Here is a 20,107-nt window from a genome sequence, read left to right on the forward strand (position 1 = left end):
CCAAAGAAAAGCCGAGCCTTGGCCATTTTTAGACAGAAGCAACCCTTCCTGCAACCTAATTGGTGAGATCAGCCGGGGGCGAGACACACACACACACACACACACACACACACACACACACACACGGATACTTGTGCCCCCAAGGCAACAGAAACGCACAGGTTCATTTAAGTGGAGAGTTACTCTTTCAGGGTCATTCTGGTTCGGGTTTCTCATCCTTGCCAGGACGCAATTCACCTAACGGAGCAAATGACAAGGTGGTTAGCATCATTAGTCTCATTAACCGGGAACAAGCACCCTTCCAGCTCACCTAGAGGTGCCACCAAGCCCGTGGTGACTAACCTCACCAAGCCTTGTGATGTTTGGAAACCCACCCCCTCGACCTAGGCGGGGCACCACCCCTTGAGTCAGCGGGTGCCCCTGGCCCGCACACGTCGTTATTAGGAAGCAGTTTCCGAAACCCGAGGAGGTGCGGAGGTGGCTTATCCCTTCCCTGCCCCACCCCTGAAAGTTGCTGGGAGCGGCACCCAGAGAACTTTCCCAGATTGATCCCCGCCCGCGTTCAGGGAGGTCTGCCCGGCTCTGCGCTCAGGCTGCGGCCGGGAGCCACCTCGTGCTGCCTGCCAAGCCCCTCCTTCGCCGCATCTTGTAGGGCCGCAGAGGGGAGGGAGGGTCGGTCGGCCGGCTGGGATCGCCTCCCCGAAGAAGTCGCACCGGTTTTTCGAGCTCGGCTAGGCGTCCGGAGAGACTCGGTCGCCGGGAGTCGCGGGAGCCCGCGGGAGCCTCGGGCCCGGGGTGAGTCACGGCTGGGAGCAGGAGAGGGCTGGCGAGAGTGCGAGAATGAATGATGTCAGGAGCGCGCAGGGCGCGGGCTGGGGAGGAGGGCGGGCCCGCGGTAAACAGAGCTGCGCGCTGCCCCGGGCTCCGCCGGCCGGAGACCCCGCCCTCGGCGCCGCCGGAGCCGCCCGGAGCCCGGCCCGCTGCGGCGCCCGGACTGCGGCCTGGGGCGGAGCGGCTACCTCTGCGGGCGAGACCCGCGCAAAGTTTGCAGCTCTCGGGCCCGGTCCCCCGGGTCCTCCGCGCCCAGCGAGCGCCCCCGGCGTGCGAGCACCGGCTGCGAGCGGTGAGCGCCGGGCCGGGAGGAGGATGGGCTGCGGGCTGCGCGTCCTGCGGAGCGCGCGGGGACGTGGCTCCAGCGGGGGACGTGGCTCTGGTCGCCACCGCCTCCCCCCAGGCCGCCCCGCCCCGGGCATCCTTGCTCAGTTTTCATCTGCTGGGGGAAAGCTGGTGGCTGTCTCTCCTCCCAGCCTGCTGCTCATTCATTTGCGACCCATTTTCGGGTACTTGGTGGTGTTGTTGAAATGGCACAGGTTAAACCGTAGATTGTGCAGTGCCGCTCTGGGGGGTCAGGGTTGAAGTTCGAGTGGTGGAGGAGAGACTGTCACTCGCTGACAAGCTGTGCACAAGACCAGCTCCAGGCTGCCCAACAGGACCTCTCTGCCTTTGGCGTTCAGACCCGCGCCTCTTAACGAAGGGAGATTCGGTTTGTCAGCACAGAGAGGTGGGAGTGGACCTTACCCCGTCACAATCTGTGGGTCCGGTGATCGGTCTGTCTCAGAAGCAAATAGTTCAAATGCTATTTCCTGTAATCTTTTATTAATCCGCCGTTCCTCTATTTCCAAAACTCGCTTATTTCTAAAATGACCTTAAATTATTTTGACATGTGTTTGAAATTCTGAAGAGGCTCAACTCTTTTTGTCAGTGGGTTCGCGTGAACTTTGAATCCTTTAACTGTTCAGTTCTTTGGTTTCACCCCTAGCTTCATTTAACTCTCCGTGAATCCTCAGTTATGTTAACCATCCCTAACAGGTAAAAATGGCATTAGGACTACCTTAGACAATAGCGATGATTAAGTAAGGAATTAATGATGTTAGTAATTAAGGCTGGAAAGTACAAAAGTCTAACCGTAAACCTCTTTCATCAAAGCAAACTTCAATAAATTGTAACTCTTGACCTGTAAATAATAGCAAGTTCCAGTTGGCTTAGGTAAATGCCAGCTTCCTTCTGACAGACCTGGCGGGCCCAGGTTAGCACGTGAAATATTGTTGTCTACTCCCTTAGAGTGGGAAGGGAGGTTTCCAGGAAGTTAAACGTTGCAGGTGGATACTTAAGAAGGTTTTGTCCCCACCCTCTGTCCTGGGAGCTACTAAATGTTTAAGAGACATCAAAGCAGCCGGACAGACAGAGAATGAGAGGCCTGGACTCTGCAGAAGGTATTTGTAGCGGCGAACTCTCTACCATTTCTTCCTTTCCTTTCCTTTCCTTTCCTTTCCTTTCCTTTCCTTTCCTTTCCTTTCCTTTCCTTTCCTTTCCTTTCCTTTCCTTTCCTTTCCTTTCCTAGAAGCAAGCAGAGTTCATTTTTGTTTTTGTTTTTATAGACCATATTCCTTGGTCCACTGATAGAGTCATATTTCAAGCGATCTCCTAAGTAAAAGAGTTGTTTTTTTAAAAGCAAGTTAATATTTAATTTACTGTTCGTTTCATTTGTAAGTCAAACTGGTTGACTTATGAACCTTTAGAAAAGCTCAGCAACACCGCTAGGTTGTTCACCCCGAGTTTCTTTTTCCCAGAGCTTGGTAAAAGTCCTAGGAGGTATTAGGAAGGACCAGAAGCACGTGGTCTCATATCTACAGTGGTGGTAGTGTGGAGAGCAGGCAGTGGCCGTGGGGATGTAGGGGACCCAAAGTAATTACCAAGTCCTGCGTTAACTCTCATGTCCGTGCAATTTTTTTGTTGTTTTGTTTTGTTGTTGTTGTTGTTGTTTTTCGAGACAGTGTTTCTCTGTGTAGCCCTGGCTGCCCTGGAACTCACTCTGTAGACCAGGCTGGCCTCGAACTCAGAAATCCACCTGCCTCTGCCTCCCGAGTGCTAGGATTAAAGGCGTGTGCCACCACGCCCTGCGTCCGTGCAACTTTAAACAAAATATACAGAGAAAGAGAAGTTATCTTTTGTTTGCTAAAACAATGAAATACAGATTATGGCCTTTTTAAAAAAGTGATAGGTTGAGGCTATATTTTGAGGAAAAAAGAGGGAGGGAAGAGAGAGCCAGGAAGGTCAATCTTACTGGGTAGGGCTACTTAAACTTGAGATCCTCCTGCCTCAGTCTCCCCAATGCTGGGACTGCAGATATGCACTACCATGCCCTGCTTCCTGCCCCCCCCCCAACAGTTCCTAAGAATTCTAGACTAAAGATAGCATAGCTTTCCTTTATCTTCTGGTGGAATCAAGTCATGAACTATGAGTATCAGGTAGTCGTTCAACTCACATATTTGCTGAACATTTATTAAGCCACTATTGTATAACAATGCTGAGGTAATGGACATGCTGTTGCTGCCTTTGTGACTTACAGTCCAGTAGAAGTAAACCCAAGTATTATGGGGTCCAAGAGCCGGAGGGCTGGGACCCATGAGAGGCAAGCCATGACTGAGCTATAACGGGCTGCCTGTCTAGTGGCCGTCTGTCCGATTAGTGGCTGTCCATCTGATGGTCCTTTCGTTGGAGCTCCTACATTCCTGTGAGGCTAGGAGGACATCTTGCTTTACCTAGTAAAGAGTCTTGACTAGTTTAAATAATGTACAACAGATTCATTGAAATGAGATATGAACGGCGTGTTTACCTCAACAAAGATTTATTTCCTATTCACAAAGAGCTAAGGTGGAGTTTTATCAGGATTACCATTGTGTGTGACTCTCGTAATGTGAAGAAGTATTGTAGGAAAATGGGCAGAATAAATCTGTTTTCACCGTAGCAATCACATAACCATTATACCTTCCTGGTTTTCGCACATCTGTGCGCGTAAGTGCTGGAGCTAGCATGTATTGAGATTGCTCTGGGTGGTGCGACCTGCTTCCTATAGCTAGTCGCAGTACAACCCCTCGAGGTGAGGCTTGCTCTTTTGTGTATGCGGTGACCTGCTTGACAGAACGTCTGTGTACGGTGGGCATGAGGGGCCCATGGGGGTCTGAAGAGGAAGGGAAAATTCCCTAGAATTTAGAGTTATAGATGGTTGTGAGCCTTCATGTGGGTGCTTAGAATCAAACCCGGGTCCTCTGGGAGAGCAGTCAGTGCTCCGAACCTCTGAGCCATCCCTCCAGCAACATGGCACACATTCCTACTTCCCTTTTGACTGGGGAGAACGCGGTTTGTGGCAGTGACCTGAAATTTCCCAAAGTGAAAAATTGGAAAGCTGGTCTCTATAAAACTGGGTGTATTTTCTACAGTTTCTAACTCGTCCCCTACTCAATTATAAAAATGACTTCTGCACTAAAATATTCTCACACTTTCTTTTTTTTTTTTTTTTTTTGGTTTTTTAAACCGATCCCATATTGTTTGTCTCCAGTTATCACTATTTCTAAACATTTTTCTTATTTTTTAAATTTTAATTATGTATATGTGTGTGGGTCTGTGCAACTGAGTTCTGGCACCTCTGAGGCTAGAGGTGTCAAATATCCCTGGAACTAGAGTGACAGATAGTTGTGAGCCCCCAAAGTGGGTGCTAGTAATCAAACTCACTCAGGTCCTCTTAGCTGCTGAACCCACGTTTTCCCTATTTATTTTTTAGCAGCTTTGCATGAAATTTCAATATACAACATGGTTATTTTCCCAGATGCTTTGCATTTTAAAGAGTAAATAAATCTATTTAATTTAGCTGTTTTCTCCAAAGGCCAGTTTCAGACTTAGAAATGAACATGCTGTTGTTTGTTTACTTTTGAGTCTTTGTGGAAGATCAAATCCCGGCTGGCTAAGCTTGTGCTTTTATCACGGACTACACTGGTCCCCCTGCTTTTTTTTTTTTTTTTTTCCTCTTTTTTTTTTTTTTTAAATCTCCACTTCCGTGTTCTTTAAAGCCTTCATTCAGCTCCAAGATCTACTTTGGTGGAGCTGCCCAGCGGGGTTCTGGTTCATTATGCTGGGGATTATCTGATGAAAAGAACATTCCAGCTTTTTTAAAGTACTGTTTGTATTTTTATTAGTAGTCATAAAGCTAACCTTATTTTTTTTTCCCTGAGGAAATAAAGCAGGGTAGATATGTGTTCATTTTTCCAGGCGGCTCTGAGGGGAAATTTTACTTCTACAATTACATCAGTAAGCTAATATTTTCAGATATTTATATTATTATATTGAGTGTGTTAGGTTTAGAATAAATTTTGTTAATTTTATATTGTTTACTTATTGTTTGTTCGTTTGTTTTGTTTTCTTTTGAGAAGTGGTCTCACTATGTAGCCCTGGCTGTTCTGGAACTCACTCTGTAGACCAGGCTGCTCATGAACTCACAGAGATCCACCTGTCTCTGATTCTTGAGTGCCAGGATTAAAGGTGTGAGTCACCTCACCTGGCAACTGTATTAGTTTTAAGTCGGTAACTTTTTCAAAAAGTTCGTAATCATCCATACGACAATTTAATGAAAATACAAGAAATGTCCATGGTCTTCATTGTGACCATAGTACATTTCTATTTATAGAGACTCTCGAGGTTTACTAATGTGTCACCCCTACTTGCTGCTGAGTCAGTTATCAGTGTTGCCTTGGGCTTCTGTTTTCATTTCTAATTCCATTTAGATTAAAGGTATGTTACCCCGGAATGGTGACACACACACACCCTTAGTCCCAGCTGTGAGTTCAAGGCCATTTACATAATGAGTTCCGGGTTAACTGGAACCTCATAGTGAAATCCTGTTTCAAAAAATTAATTAGTTAATTTATCCCCGTGGAGAGAGCAAAGCATATTAGGATGGAAAGGGTGTGGAATTCAGCCTTGGTCAGATAAGGATCCTGTTCAGTTGAGTGAATATTTTCTACTGTGGCTTGTGAGTCCAGGGAAACCTTAAAGGAACAGTAAGGAGAATGGAAGTGTCTATGGGAAACCATGTGTGGGGGCTTCCCTTTGCCACTGGATGGCTTACTTATAACAGCCTGAAATGTAGCCATACAATTGGTTATATAAGTTGTATTTACATTGATATCACGTATATTTTTCAAGCCAAAACTTTCTGCATTCTTTTTTAAAAGATTTATTTTTACACTTACGTGTGTGTGTGTGTGTGTGTGTGTGTATCTGCACAGAGGTCAGAAAAAGATGTCAGATCCCCTTGAGCTAGAGTTACAGGCAGTTGTGTGTCACCTAACATGGGTACTGGGAATTGAACTCAGGTCCTCTGGAAGAGAAGGCAGCACTCTTAATCCTTGAGCTGTGTCTTGAATCCCATCCTTGTATACCCTTTTATTTTGTTTTTGTTCTTTTTGTTTTGTTTGTTTTTTTAAAGTTTTTTTTTTTTTTTAATCTTATTCACCATTGCTCTCTTTCGACACACCAGAAGAGGGCATCAGACCCCACTGCAGATGGTTGTGAGCCATCATGTGGTGGCTGGGCACTGAGCTCAGGACCTCTAGAAGAGTGGTCAGTGCTCTTAACCACTGAGCCATCTCTCTAGCCCTTGTTTGTTTGTTTTAAAACAGGGTTTTTCAGGCGGGGTAGTGGTGGTGCACACCTTTAATCCCAGCACTTGGGAGGCAGAGGCAGGTGGATTTCTGAGTTCGAGACCAGTCTGGTTTTTTGTTTGTTTGTTTGTTTTGTTTTGTTTTGTTTTGTTTTTTCTTTTCTTTTCTTTTCTTTTCTTTTTCTTTCTTTCTTTTTTTTTTTTTTTTTGAGACAGGGTTTCTCTGTGTAGCCCCGACTGTCCTGGAACTCACTTTGTAGACCAGGCTGGCCTCAAATAAAGAGATACTTCTGCCTCTCCCTCTTGAGCGCTGAGATCAAAAGTATGCACTGCCATCCCTAGCCATAAATAGATATATAAAACACATGAAAAATTAAAATTTGTTTTGCTTTTGTTTTAGTTATTTTGAGAAAAGGTTTCTCTGTGTAACAGCCTTGGCTGTCCTGGAACCTGCTTTGTAAACCAGGCTGGCCTTGGTTGCACCACAATGCCCGGAAAGAATTAAAATTCTTTTTTTTTTTTTTTTGTTTTTGTTTTTTTTGAGACAGGGTTTCTCTGTATAGCCCTGGCTGTCCTGGAACTCACTTTGTAGACCAGGCTGGCCTCGAACTCAGAAATTCGCCTGCCTCTGCCTCTGCCTCCTGAGTGCTGGGACTAAAGGCGTGCACCACCACGCCCGGCCAGAAGAATTAAAATTCTTTTTTTTTTTTTTGGTTTTTCGAGACAGGGTTTCTCTGTATAGCCCGGGCTGTCCTGGAACTCACTTTGTAGACCAGGCTGGCCTCGAACTCAGAAATCCGCCTGCCTCTGCCTCCCGAGTGCTGGGACTAAAGGCGTGCGCCACCACGCCCGGCTTAAAATTCTTAAGAAGGCTTTAATATATATTGGAGGTGTGAGATAGCCTTGATGTGGGAAACAGGATGGAGAGATGGTGGCGAGACAGTGGTGCCCATCCTTGGGGTAGTACCTTGCCCAGGCCTGCTGGAGTCACCTCCTCATTGGGCCTGAACTGGCTATGATCCTTTGGGCCCTGGTCTAGAAGAGGGAACGTGGGATCACACGGTTCTCTGCTCCATTTCCTGAAGAAAAGCATGTTGGGAGCCACCCACTGACCGGTGTGCCCTCACACCACCTTGACTTTGGAAAGGACTATTGAAACTGTTCTCCTGGTTTAACACTGACAGAAGGTGAGGGGACAAAGCGAGCTTAAATTAGAGGTAAGGAAGAGAGTCCAAAGAACTAAAAGTGATCTTAAGTCATGGACCATTTAGCCACAGCAGCCAGTCCCCAAAAGAAGTGGAAACTTCTGGAAAGATGCATACTAATTAAGTACAGAGTCTTTGAAAAAAGGAGGCAAAGTATTGTGTTAGCACCCAGCCTTGCCACCCAGAAGACAGAGAAGCCGTGGGAAAACAGAGAAGGTTAAATAAACTTTAGTATCGAAATACCTTTAGATACTAAAGTGCTGGGGAGATCCCCTGAAGTGTTGTTGTCTTCAGAAAAGGCTGCGAAATAGAAATTGCTGTCTCCAATCCAGAAGTGAAGGAGCTGGGTCATTTAGTAAGACGCCTCTGGACCCCGGGAACTCCAAGCTGCAGAGACCATAGGGATTGGAGGGGCAGGGATTTGAAGCCAGGTCCAACATGAGCTTCCGGGTCTCGCCCAGCTCTCTGTTCTCGCTCCAGTAGCTTCAGAGATGTGTGGGGCTTAGGGGTCCTTCTGACATAGGACTGTGTCTATAACCTCCCGGCATTTTTCTCTGCTCTCGGTGCCTAAGCTAACGAAGTTGTGCACAAAGTGAGCCCTGCTAGGCTTTAGCCCGACTTGGCTTTGCCCCTGTAGACATGAACGCGTTTCCCCTTTTTTTCTTTTTCTTTTCTTTTCTTTTTTTTTTTCTCTCCCCCATCCTCCCCTGTGGTTTTCGAGACAGGGTTTCTCTCCATCTGTAGCCTTGGCTGTTCTGAAACTCACTCTGTAGATTAGGTTGGCCTCAAACTCACCTTGCCTCTGCCTCAAGTGCTGGGATGAGAGGTGTGCGCAGCCACTGCTTGCAGCAAACACGTTTCTATGTACCACTGCTTGCCTCTGAGTTACCTTAAAGAAGTCTTTCCACTCCCTGGCTGTAAAATGGGAATGAAATGGTATTTATGTCAGAGGGGAATCGTGTGAATTATGTGACCTAATGTGTAGAAACCATTCGAGGAATGCTGGCTTGGCCATCTTTTCTTCCGCCCCTCCCCCATCCTGTTTGTTTGTTTTGTTTTGTTAAACATAAAAGCTACACTTCTAATTTTAAAAGAGTTTAATCCCAGGGCCTCTTCTATGGCAGCCTGTCCCAGGCGGTGGGGTCTGACTCGCCCACTCCTGTCCTTTGTCATTCAAGTATGACAGAGGAGGTACACCCCCTTGGAATGGGGTTGCCTCCATAGATGCTGGCCAGCTTTTGAAGCTCAGGCACAATATTCACCCCTCCCCGCCCCCCACAGATGGGCAGATGAGGAGAGTGGGTAGTGAGAGTCAATCACAGCTGGTACTGCCCCTCCCAGAGCATCTCCTTCTGGGAAATATTGTACCATGAGCACCACTGTCCCAGAAACGGCAAGGCCATTAAGAATCACAAACCCTACTGTCCTCGCCGATGTGTGTCTTTCTTTAGGAGGCCCGAGACAGCTGTTTAACAGGGCTGCCACTGTCTTCTGTGAGTTTCTTTGCTTAGCAGGTTGTTTAACCGTTCGAATGGACAGGCCCTGCTGTTCTAGCAAAGCTTAATTGCAACACAGGATGTTGTTTTGGTTAAATTAGTATATTGGCCACTTCTGGGAAAATGCCACTCGATATATTTACATATATGTAAAATCTATCTCTAAGGCACTCGTTAAGACTGAGAACTGTGCCGCCTTGGAACAGAGACTGGCGAGCTGTAAGCAAGGGTCTGGATCGTTTAAATCTTGATGGAACTCAGTCCTTAGAACTGGAGTTACAGATGGTCATGAGCGGCTGGGAACTGGACCTAGGCACTCTGGGAGAGTTGCTGATGCTCTTTACCACGGAGTCATCTCTCCAGCCCTGAATTTTTTGGCTTCTTTTGTTTTGTTTTGCTTTGTTTTTTCAATTTTAGGCTTTCTACTAATTGAGAAGGACTTTAGCTGTTTTACCTTACAGAGGCCAGTAGCTTATGTACCTGAGATGTCATTGCCTCTTTTTTTTTAGTCTATTTAATATTGTGTGTATTTGGCCATGGGTCATGTGCATACATGGAAGTTCAGAGGACAGTCTTGTGGAGTCATTTATTTCCTTTCACCTTTATGTATGTGGGTTCCAAACTCCAGTCATCATGGCTAAGCTATCTTGGGTCATCTAGCTACACACGGTATCATCACAGTGCCCTTGTAAGTTAACTGGAGGAGGAGATTGGAACATGACAGCTGCTATCATTAGAACAATCCCAGTGGCCACAAGTAGAAGGGATCCAGGAGTCTAGGAACACACATAGTCTCTAGTTTTATTCAGCAAAACAACAGGGACCCCACCCCACCCCACCAAGCCTCCTGGAGGCAGATAGCCCTGTTTACACCTCAGTGAGATTATAGCTCAGTGAGATTTCACACAACGCCTGGCCTGTAAAAGAAATGTCCGTTTTAAGCCATTAAGTATTGTAACTTGTGGGCAGTGGTGGGAAGCTACTGTAGAACGGCCTCAAAAGACTTCTCCCTTTTTTTCTCTTAAGATTTATTTGTTTTATTTTATATGTAAATATGTTTGGTGTGCATGTATGTCTGGACCATAGGTGTACCTGTCAGAAGAGGGTATCGGATCCCCTGGAACTGGAGTTACGGAGGATTGAGAGCTGTGTGTGGGTGCTCTCTAAGAACAAGAAGTGCTCTTAACTGCTGAGCCGTTTCTAGCCCCCCCCCCCACTACTATTTGAGTCCTCATTCTGCCTTGGGAAGGAGCCACAGCATTGATCAGTATACACTTGGGGGCTAAAGGTGGACTCAGTGGAAAAGTACTGTCTTAGCACCCGAGATGTACAAAAATACATAAATAAAATAAATAAGTGGTATTATAACGGGACTTTTTGGACCCTCCAGAGGTATAGATAAATACAGAGACTTTTAGTATAGTTTAAAGCTTAGGCTTTTCGCTAGGGCAGTCTCCCAGCTAGCTCATCTGACCTGAGCAGAGAAAGGTGCAGAGCTAACCATGTGGTCATCCGGTCAGTCTGTACCCTGTCCGTTCCCTCCACGTCTGTTCTCTGAATCCGCTCTCTGAATCTCCTGCTTCTGCCCTCTTTCTCCCAGTGTGGCCTTGTCTGTCTGTCTGTCTGTCTGTCTGTCTGTCTGTCTGTCTCTGGGGCACCAGAAGTCTGTGCTGGTGCCTTCAATCACGGTTCTCCTTGTTTTGTGAGGCAGGGTCTCTCACTGAACCCGTAGCTCACCAATTTAAGAGTCTCTAACCAGCCAGCCCAAGGGGGTCCTTTTATCTCTTCTGCCTCCCTGGCATGGGGTTTGATCACAGGTGCTTGCTGCTGGGCCAGGCCTTCCTACGTGGATGCCCGGGGATCAAATCCAGGCTCCCATGCTTGTGCCTCGAGCACTCTACTGACTGAGCCACAGGAGCAACATTTTCACTACATTGTCACTTCTATCAAATACAATCTTGTTACGTATAGAGTCTATTAGTTAGTTTAGGGTATGTATGTTCATAAAGATGGGGCAGTTTGGGGGGAAACTTCATACAGGGAAAAATTTTGGTCTGTTCTCTATAAAAACCCTTTTGTAGAATTTTCTCAGCCTTTAACTGTTTAGTCCAGAGACATCTTGCCCCGGTTATGGGGTATGGAGACATGTGGGAATCCAGTTAAGCAAGTCTTGGTTAATAGTTTGCTTCTTCTTGTGGCTAACTCTCGGGTTAGGGTTCCTTTGCTCTAACGAAGTGCACAGTATAATCACTTTATAAGGAACAAAGGTTTCCTTTGGCTCTCGCTTGGGAGGTTTCACTTTGAGAGGCCCCGATGCTTTGGGCTGGTGTTGAGGCACTTTGTGGTAGAGGAAAACACAGAACCAGAGACTCATGTCATGGCCAGGAAGCAAGGGAGGGACAGGGTGGCTCTGCTGTGTTTACCACCAGCGCCAGGTCCTGCTGACAGGGACTTCAATGGCTCCTCACTTGACCTTGCTCTTCCCTGGAGCACCTCTGTGAGAACCAAGCCTGTAAGAACGGCACCAGCAGGGAACATTCAGCATTCACCATTGCATCTTCATAGCAGAATGGGGCTTCTGACGTATATGTGGTCAAGAAACTAGTTTTCATAGGCATCTATCTGATGGGTGTCTGTTCTGTCTCCCAACCATCATTAATAAACTAAAAATCATTGATACTGTTGGGGGGAGGGGTTGGTTTTTTGTTTGTTTGTCTGTTTGTTTTGAGACAGGGTCTCACTATGCAGTCCTGGCTTGCCTGGAACTCACTACGTAGGCTAGGCTAGTTTCAAACTCAGTGGAATTCATCTGTCTCTGCCTCCTGGGTATTGGAGTTAAAGGCATAAACCACCACACCCAGCTGGGCATCTCTTGTTAATCTGAATTTTATTATTTCTTCTGGATGAACTGCTGCAATCACTTTGGTCCAGGCTTGCAATAACCCAGCCCCTAGACCAGGGCAGTGCCTGCCTTGTGGGAAACACAGAAGTCAATGCTGAGCAATGGACAGAAATTTTGAACTGGCCACAGTAGCCATACATGCAACTCAGGTGTCCCAACAGCACACAAAGTACGGTAAAGGAAGCTGGTGACATTAATTTTGAAAACATCTTATACAGCCTAGTATGTCAAAAATGTAACCTTGTCTATTATAGTCAATGTAACAAGTTTTTAATTTTTACATTTCTCCCTCCCCCCCCCCAACTCTTTGTAGGCTGGTATGTACTCTACACCCATAGCTGAAGATCAGGTTCTCAGTATTAACTTGAGTTTAACAGTTACTGTAGCAAGCAGGGTAGATGATCCCAGCTTCCCTTAGGGACTCTGTCTGCCTCTGCAGATAACCTCAATACTTTTGTCTTGGTCTCTTTTATGCTGCCAAACCAAGCACTCCAGACCCAAACAAAACACTTGAGACCCACGCACTTGGAGAGAGGTTTCTTAGCTCTCAGCGTGGTGGTCCGAGAGGGTAGGGCCAGTATTATACTCTACGGAGGAACTCCTGCCCAACAACGGCAGGCTGGGTGGTCTCACACGGCAGGAGCGTCTTCCAGTGACAGGCAAGGCAGAAGAGGTAGAACATGGGGTGGCCTTCTGACAGCAGCCTGCTCCAACTGTCTCTGGATGACTGCCCTACTCCCAAGAGTAGGCCCATTACCTCATCCCACTAGAAATTAGGAGTCCCATCTCTTAAAGGTGCACCCATGGCTGACACCCTGCACTGTAGACACCACAGCATGAGCCTTTGGGGAACACTCAGACCATAGCCAAACCCTTAGCGATCCTGCCTGATGCCTTCGAATAGTCCTGTCTCTTCCCCCATCCTTTCTTTGAGTCAGGATCTCATATGGCCCAGGCTAGCTTTGAACATGAAATGCTTTTGTCTTGTTTCCCAAGTACTGGGTTTTACAGGGATTTAACACCACATCTCATAGGATATTGTATTTCACTGAATTATATCGGCTACTCTGGGTGTATCACAGAAAACTGGTTCTGGTCTTGGATACTAATTTGCCTGGAGGTGGTAGGGTCAGGATGTAAAGCCTGGCGCAGAGCTTGAGAGAGGGTGGGGGTGGGGTAAGTAAGACCTCACAGTGAAGTGCCCCCCCCTCGCCCCCCCAGCTCTCGGTCAGTCTCTGCTCTCACTCGCTTCTCAGGAGCGACTGCCTTGGATTTTATAAATGCGTGAAATATAGTGACTATTACAGTCTTCCTCAGTTCCTTCTAAAACTGATAGGTTGTGTGCCATCTTCTGAGTACCTACTGTGTGCTAGACACCCCCCCCCCGCCCGGCCCCTCCCCACACCTACTATGTGGTGTGGCTTCCCATAGGCTAGGTGAGTGCTCCCCCAGTCATTTTAAGTGTTTTGGCTTCTCCCACAGCGGTACCCCAGGTTGGTCTCAAACTGGAGATCCTCCTGTCTCAGTGTTGGGATAGCTGGCGCATCCTACCCAGCTCTGAACAGTTTTCTCCATTCCGGGAAGTGAAAGCGAGTCAAGATTTCTCCTGGAATGCAGAGTCTGTGTGTGAGCTGAGAGGCCAGGATCTCGGAGGGACTGACAGGGTGATAAGCAAGTGAAGCCGATAAGAAAATCCACTTCGCTTTGGACTGGTTCTCTGAAGGAAGCTGAGAGGGCCAGAGAAGTCTACTGCAGCAGGCCGGGGTTTATCAGAGAGGTCGGGTGTACACGGAGACTTGGAGGATTTCAAGGCTCAGCTGACGGCACCGCACCATTCGCACCAGCCGGTGGAATAGGGCAGGAGATGCAAAGGATGGGGGATCAGTACCGCTGTAGCATGTGAGCAGTGGAGGGAGCAGGATGGCTGGTTAGCTGGACCTGCTGGATAGGCCTTGTATTTTTTTCTGAGAAGTATTATTATTGTTTTGTTATTATTATTCCAAATGCCACAAGAATTATTTATTATTATTATTATTATTATTATTATTATTATTATTATTATTCCAAATGCCATAAGAAAGCAACAGGAAGTAACTAAGGGGAAGAGGATGATCGACTTAGCAGCATACCCCTCAGCCGCTCGCAGAACGAGGCGAGGATCCATGATGAAGCAACAGCAGCCTTCCATGGGAAGGTGATGTGGCTTAGAGGAGGGGGTGGTACTGGAGATGGAAGTGGCAGGTGGGTCTGAGAGTGGAGGGCGGAGGGGTGGAGCTTATAAACAGGAAGTAGTAGGAGACTGTCGGTGGGCGGTAGGGCTGTAATGACCGGCATTCCTGTTTGGCAATTGGGTAGTTTTCGTTGCCCTTTAGTAACCTCAGTGGCGATTGATGTCCGTTGTGATTAAAACTTGCTTTCAGAGCCCAGATTTAGGGCCAGGGTTGTCAGCACAGGAGTGGCGTGGAGGCTGTAAGAATCACGCGGGGGAGATTTTGTAAGCCTGGAACTCCCGTGGCAGAGCTGAAGTGAGTAGGTCAGGGTGAAGATGGGGAGTCACAAGCAGGGCCCAGGGCCGAGCAGGAAAGCCACATCGCAGATGCAGCTGACTGTTGAAGAGAGGTGGGGTAATCAGCTGTGTCGTAAACTGTTGGTGAGTTGAGTAAGGCAGAACACAACCCCCATTGGGTTTAGCAATGTGTGTGGTAGGCAGCAGTAGTGTGGAGGAAGGATTTAGGGCACAGATGCCTGGGTCTCGGGTACACGCAGTGGGAAACCTCTGGTTACTGCCTGAGCCGTGGATGCTCTTGTCTCAGTTGACCTATCTCTCACTCAACTGACATACAGAAAATCAGGACCTGGCTGTACCCTCCCCATCGCTGCAAGGTGCTCCTATGGGCCTCCTGCCTCCAGTTGCCTCTGCCTTGCCGGGACTGAGGCTGTATTTTACCCAGGATTCCATCTCTCTTCCCCATCTCCTTTTAAGATGTTTGCTTCATTTGCAGTCTGCACCTGTGTGGGAATTTTGCCAGGACCCTGATGAAAACCATTTACCCATTTCAAAGCCTCACTTCCTCTCTTCTTTGTCCTTCTACAGAATTCTTTTACTTATTTGATGTTTTCATCAGTCTTGCTGCATAGCCTAGGCTAGCCTCCTTCCCTCTGTGTCCTGGAGTGGGGTTCTTTCTTAAGTCATTTTACTCAATTCTTTTCTTCCTTTTGGGCTTTTATCAGTCTTGCTGCATAGCCCAGGCTAGCCTCCACCTCCAAAGCGCTGAGGTTGCCAATGTGAGCCACTACAACCAGAATTACTATTTTTGTTTGTCTTTGGAAACAAAACCTCCTGTAGCCCAGGCTAGCTTTGAACTCCTGATCCTCCTGTCTCTGCCTACTGAATGCTGGGATTAGAAGCATTCACCATCAGGAATGGCTAGCCTCACCTTTTTTGAAGGGTTTGTGTAGTTCTCACAGCCTGGGTTGGAGGTGAGCACAGCCCACCTTCCTCTCTTGGCAAGCTGTCCCCCTCCCCGCCCCACCTCCCCACCCAGGTCTTCATTGTCTCCTCTGGTTGTTACCTTTCTCACCACTGGTGTGTGGAGTATTTGTGGTTTGTTTTGGTTTGGGTTTTTTCCCTTTCAGTCCCATCACTTTGTTTTTCTCTTCATTACCTCTTGCAGCCTCCCAATTATACTAGTTGCCATGGAGACAGATGTACTCTGAGTGGATATTCCTTTAGGTGGAGAGATAGTAGCAGGAGATGGGTAAGCCTTGTTTTTCTGCAAATGTTTCCTAGTAACAGAAACAACTACTATAGACGACCATATAGAAACAGCTGTGGGAGAGTTACTTACTTTCTTAGGAAAGATTGGCTTTCTTTTTCGTCTCTTTTTAAAGATTATTTATTTATTTTTTGTTTTAAGTGCTTGAGTGCTTTGTATATACAAAATAAATATAAATAAAATGAAACACTTTAAATGGAACCAGAGAGCCTCCTTAGAAGCGGTCAGACTGTGAGATTCCTAATGGGTTAGTTATTATGGATTTGTGGGGTACCTGGGTAGTGCCTAGATATATGGGCTCCCTTCAGTGTGCCTAGAGCCCTCTTACCTTGCCGTGACCACACCAGGTGTGGCTTCCTGACCTTGACCTTTGCATCTTTCAGAACCCTAGGAGAATAAACCTCATAGTTTTATAACCTGCCCAGCGCCAAGTACTCTCTTACAGCAGTACAACAGGAACTGAAGCATCCCCGTTGACAACACTAGAGTGCCCTACCTTTGATGGCTTCTTTTGGGTCAATCAAAAATAGGCTTCCATTGTATTTAACGGTGCGTTTTGGATCTTCACACAGATTTTTAAACCCCTGAAGCAGAGACCAAGTCTAGGGGATACAGCATTAAGAGGTTGCTTACCGCAGTGCTGATACTTTAAAAAAAGAAAACAAACTTCATGAGGCTGGGAGGGGTGGAGCCAAAGGCTACAAGTAGACTCAGTCTGACATCATTATGTTGCAGCGCAGACACTAAGATTGATGGAGAGGAGGGTAAGTTTTAACTAATTTGGGTTATTTTCAGAGTGCCCTTGTAATGGCCAGAATCAGGGAAATGGTGACTGTTGGGAGTGCATAGTTGATTCTGTAGCTTGAAGACTTAATGTATGGAAAGCTTAAGTAATTAATTTGTAGATTCTTTTAATACTTTCATAGTGCATCATAGAAAAGATCATGGCAGATTCCCTCTAAGAGAGATAAAGAGGAAAATGTGAATTTTCACTTGTATCTCAGAGGTAACAGAATTTTGGCAACTAGTGGTCATTTCAAGAAAAGCAAACTTGGAGTCTATGTGTGGTGGTGCATGCCTGTAATCCCAGCTGCTAGGGAGGATCAGACAAGAGGATTTAAAGTTCAAGGCTAGCCTGGACTACATGGAGAGAGACTCCGTCTCACATATTTCTCCATACACACACACAGGAAAAAAGTTTCTGGATATAATGCTCTTATCCCTGATCCTTTCACTGCTGAGCTGAGATTTTGCATGCCTACAGATGTGGGAGAATCCAGGATTCATGCTTGTGTGTTGGGGGACACAGGGAGGGTGTTTGAAATCTGATGAAGGAGTTATAATTCGGTGTTTTACATTCCCATTGCGTCTTCATTGACCCTTAACTGCGTATACACACACTTTCTGTCACCTCTGCCATATGATGTAATCTGAGCCTAGTTTTTTTCTCCATTAATTTTTTTAAACGCTTCTTTTTGAGATGTATTTATTTTTATTTTGTATGTGTTTTGCCTATATGTGTATGTGTTTTGTCTATATGTATGGCTGTGTACCGCTTGCAGTGCAGTTCCAGAAGAGGCCAGAAGAGGGCCTCTTAGGGATCCAGATAGATCCCTTGGAACTTGATTTACAGATGGTTGTGAGGCACTGAGGGGTGCTAGGGGCAGAAACTTGATACTCTGCAAAAGCTGTCTGTGCACTTAACTTTGGAGCCCTCTCTCCAGCCTCTATTCCCCCCCACCCCGCTTTTTTTAAAGCAGGGTCTCATTCTCTAACCAGGTTGGCCATGAACTCCTGGCAGGACTCTTGCCTCAGCCTCCTGGGATTTCTTTAATTGCCTTTCATCAGTGAGCTAAGGATGCTAATGAGGCTCCAGGCAGGAGGCTGTGCAGGAGGAAGGTTGCTTCTGAATGGTTTGATAGGACACAGGAAGGCCACACGAGTAGTATTGGTCACTAAGCTCCAGTTCTAGCCCCTCTGCATCCTTTGCACCGATGGTTGAGCCCTGTGCTGCTTTCCTTCAGCTGGGGGATGCCGAACTGAATTATTATTTCTTTTTTGGTGGGGCAGTGGGGAGCCAGGCTCTTTCTATGTACCTTGGCTGTTTTGGAACTCACTATGTAGACCAGGCTGGCCTCAAACTCACACACAGATCCACTCATGTCTGCTTCCAGAGTGCAGAGATTAGAGGCATTCACCCCCCCCCCACCCCACCCAGCACACCAGGCTTGGATTCTGTCTTTTAAGTGACACGCTTGAGAACGCATGCGCACTCTAGGGCATGGACTACTTAGTGTCCCTTTCCGTACCCCCTCCCCAATCACCAATCTCGATTTGCAGGTTTTCATCGTTATTAAAACCCATTCTTAGTAAACTCCAGTTTTCCTTCCTAAAAGGATGGACCTCGCTTGAGCCCAGCTTTCACTAAAACATTACCAATGCCTTAGAGCCGAGCACATACTCAAGTGATTAATTAGCTATGTTTACATCCTAAGAATCACCTAATTGTTTCAATATGAAGTTTAAAAAGAAATACCTTCTTAAAAATCATTCGTCCTCAAAAAAAAAAAAAAAAAAAGTTAATTTAAGAGGGAGTGTCTGTATAAAGAACCCAGCTGGACACTAAACATATCCAAGATTTAACAAGCAGAGCTCTCGGATGTGCCCATGCCATTGATTTATAAACTCCTCAGTGCTACCCCCATGGTTTCTCAATACTGGGTTTGGAAGCAGAAGTGGAAAGAAGTGCGGTGTCAGCCATGAGTTGCCATAGATACACTAGTCAACACGAGCTGTTAGCTCAGGCTGCCATGGCAACAGGAGATGGGAGGGGGTGGGGCTGAGGCCAGTCCTCAGGTCAGCCTTCCTCTGAGGTTGACTTGGGGCTGTGAAGGCTCCAAGGTCTCCCATCTGTGGCCTGAGATTAAGAGTAAACTCGCTGTGCCCTGAGTGAATGCTACTTTATAAAGGGCATCCAAGGAGGAGGCCTCCATCCATGTGGAATCTGTCGCTGGGAATGTGGTCCCTAGAAGCCACAAGAAGGTCTTTCAGGAAGAATTGTTTTTATTTGAAATTACAGTGTAGGGCTTGGATGGAATTTTGAAAACTGCTGAGAAATAACCATTGGGTACGTGGCTGTTATTCCTGTAGATAGGTTTCTGTCTAATGGTGGAGTACAAGGCCTGTGGGCTATCTGTTTAGAAGGAATATAGACGGTCAATTTTTGAGAAGCGATTAAAATACTTAAGAGCTTGTGTCACTGTAGGGATGGGGAATGTGTAAACTAAAGTGGTTGTGCATAAAGAAGGGCTTTAAAAATGTGAGGACAGGGCTGGAGAGATGGCTCAGTGGTTAAGAGCACAGACTGCTCTACCAGAGGTCCTGAGTTCAATTCCCAGCAACCACGTGGTGGCTCACGACCATCTGTAATGGGGTCTGATGCCCTCTTCTGGTGTGTCTGAAGACAGCTACAGTGTACTCACATAAAATAAACAAATCTTTTTTCAAAAATGTTGAGTATGTGCTCCTTGTAAGATGTGACTCTTCAATACCTGAAGGAGCCAAACAAGCCCACTAAGCAGTCAGTTGCTGGAAGTAGCTCGTGTGCAAATGGAATCTAGCTGTCTCAAAGGCAGATTAACTAACTGCTCATACTTGGATTTTGGTTGCTGATTTATGTGGCCATTGGCCTGGTTTTTGTTACCCAAGTTGTTGGGGTCACAGCTTAAGCCCTGTAGCCTGACTTACTAGGCTCTGCCACCCTCCCTCAGTATGCCAACTAGACAGAGAAGTGACAGAGACAACCAGAGGAAGATATACTCTGTGTGTTCACCTTGAGCAGAAGAGCAAATGGAGAGATCCAGTGGACCCCCCTCACCCCCTAAACTCCACCCTCAGGGTCTTAGCTTGAAGCTTAGATTTAAATAGGAGACAGGAAGTGTGCATAACTGAGCGGGCTAGGACCAACCCTGCCCTCCTCCCTGCCCTCCTCGCCCTTGTCCCAGCCTCACTCTGAGCTGTGTAACCTCTTTCCAGGAGACCGGTTCCTGCTCTGGGTGGCACCAGCCTGGAGCCTTTTCTTCTTCCCAGCATGAGATTCCCAAGGAAATTCCATCTTCTCAGAAGCCATTGTTTGACTCATCTGACAGTTTGATTTCGAATGGGGGCGTGTATCTGTAAGGATCCACTTCAGGTCCTCAGGCTTGGCGGCAAGCACCTTTACCCACTGAGCC

The 20,107-nt window shown here is 46.8% G+C and overlaps 1 protein-coding gene across 4 annotated transcripts in view; it reads left to right on the forward strand.

Moving 5' to 3' along the window:
* Window positions 1-486: 486 nt before the first annotated feature.
* Sgms2 (sphingomyelin synthase 2) overlaps window positions 487-20,107 on the forward strand; it is a 78,456-nt gene continuing 58,835 nt past the window's right edge. The window contains exon 1 of one of the 4 annotated variants that reach the window (XM_029474995.2): window positions 487-795. The gene's annotated coding sequence lies outside the window, so the exon portion shown is untranslated. The other 3 variants (XM_021158894.3, XM_021158895.3, XM_021158896.3) reach the window with 3 other exon arrangements.

This window comes from Mus caroli, unplaced genomic scaffold, assembly GCF_978045245.1.
Source record: "Mus caroli unplaced genomic scaffold, Mus_caroli_1 scaffold_3, whole genome shotgun sequence".
In the NCBI taxonomy this organism is placed as follows: domain Eukaryota; kingdom Metazoa; phylum Chordata; class Mammalia; order Rodentia; family Muridae; genus Mus; species Mus caroli.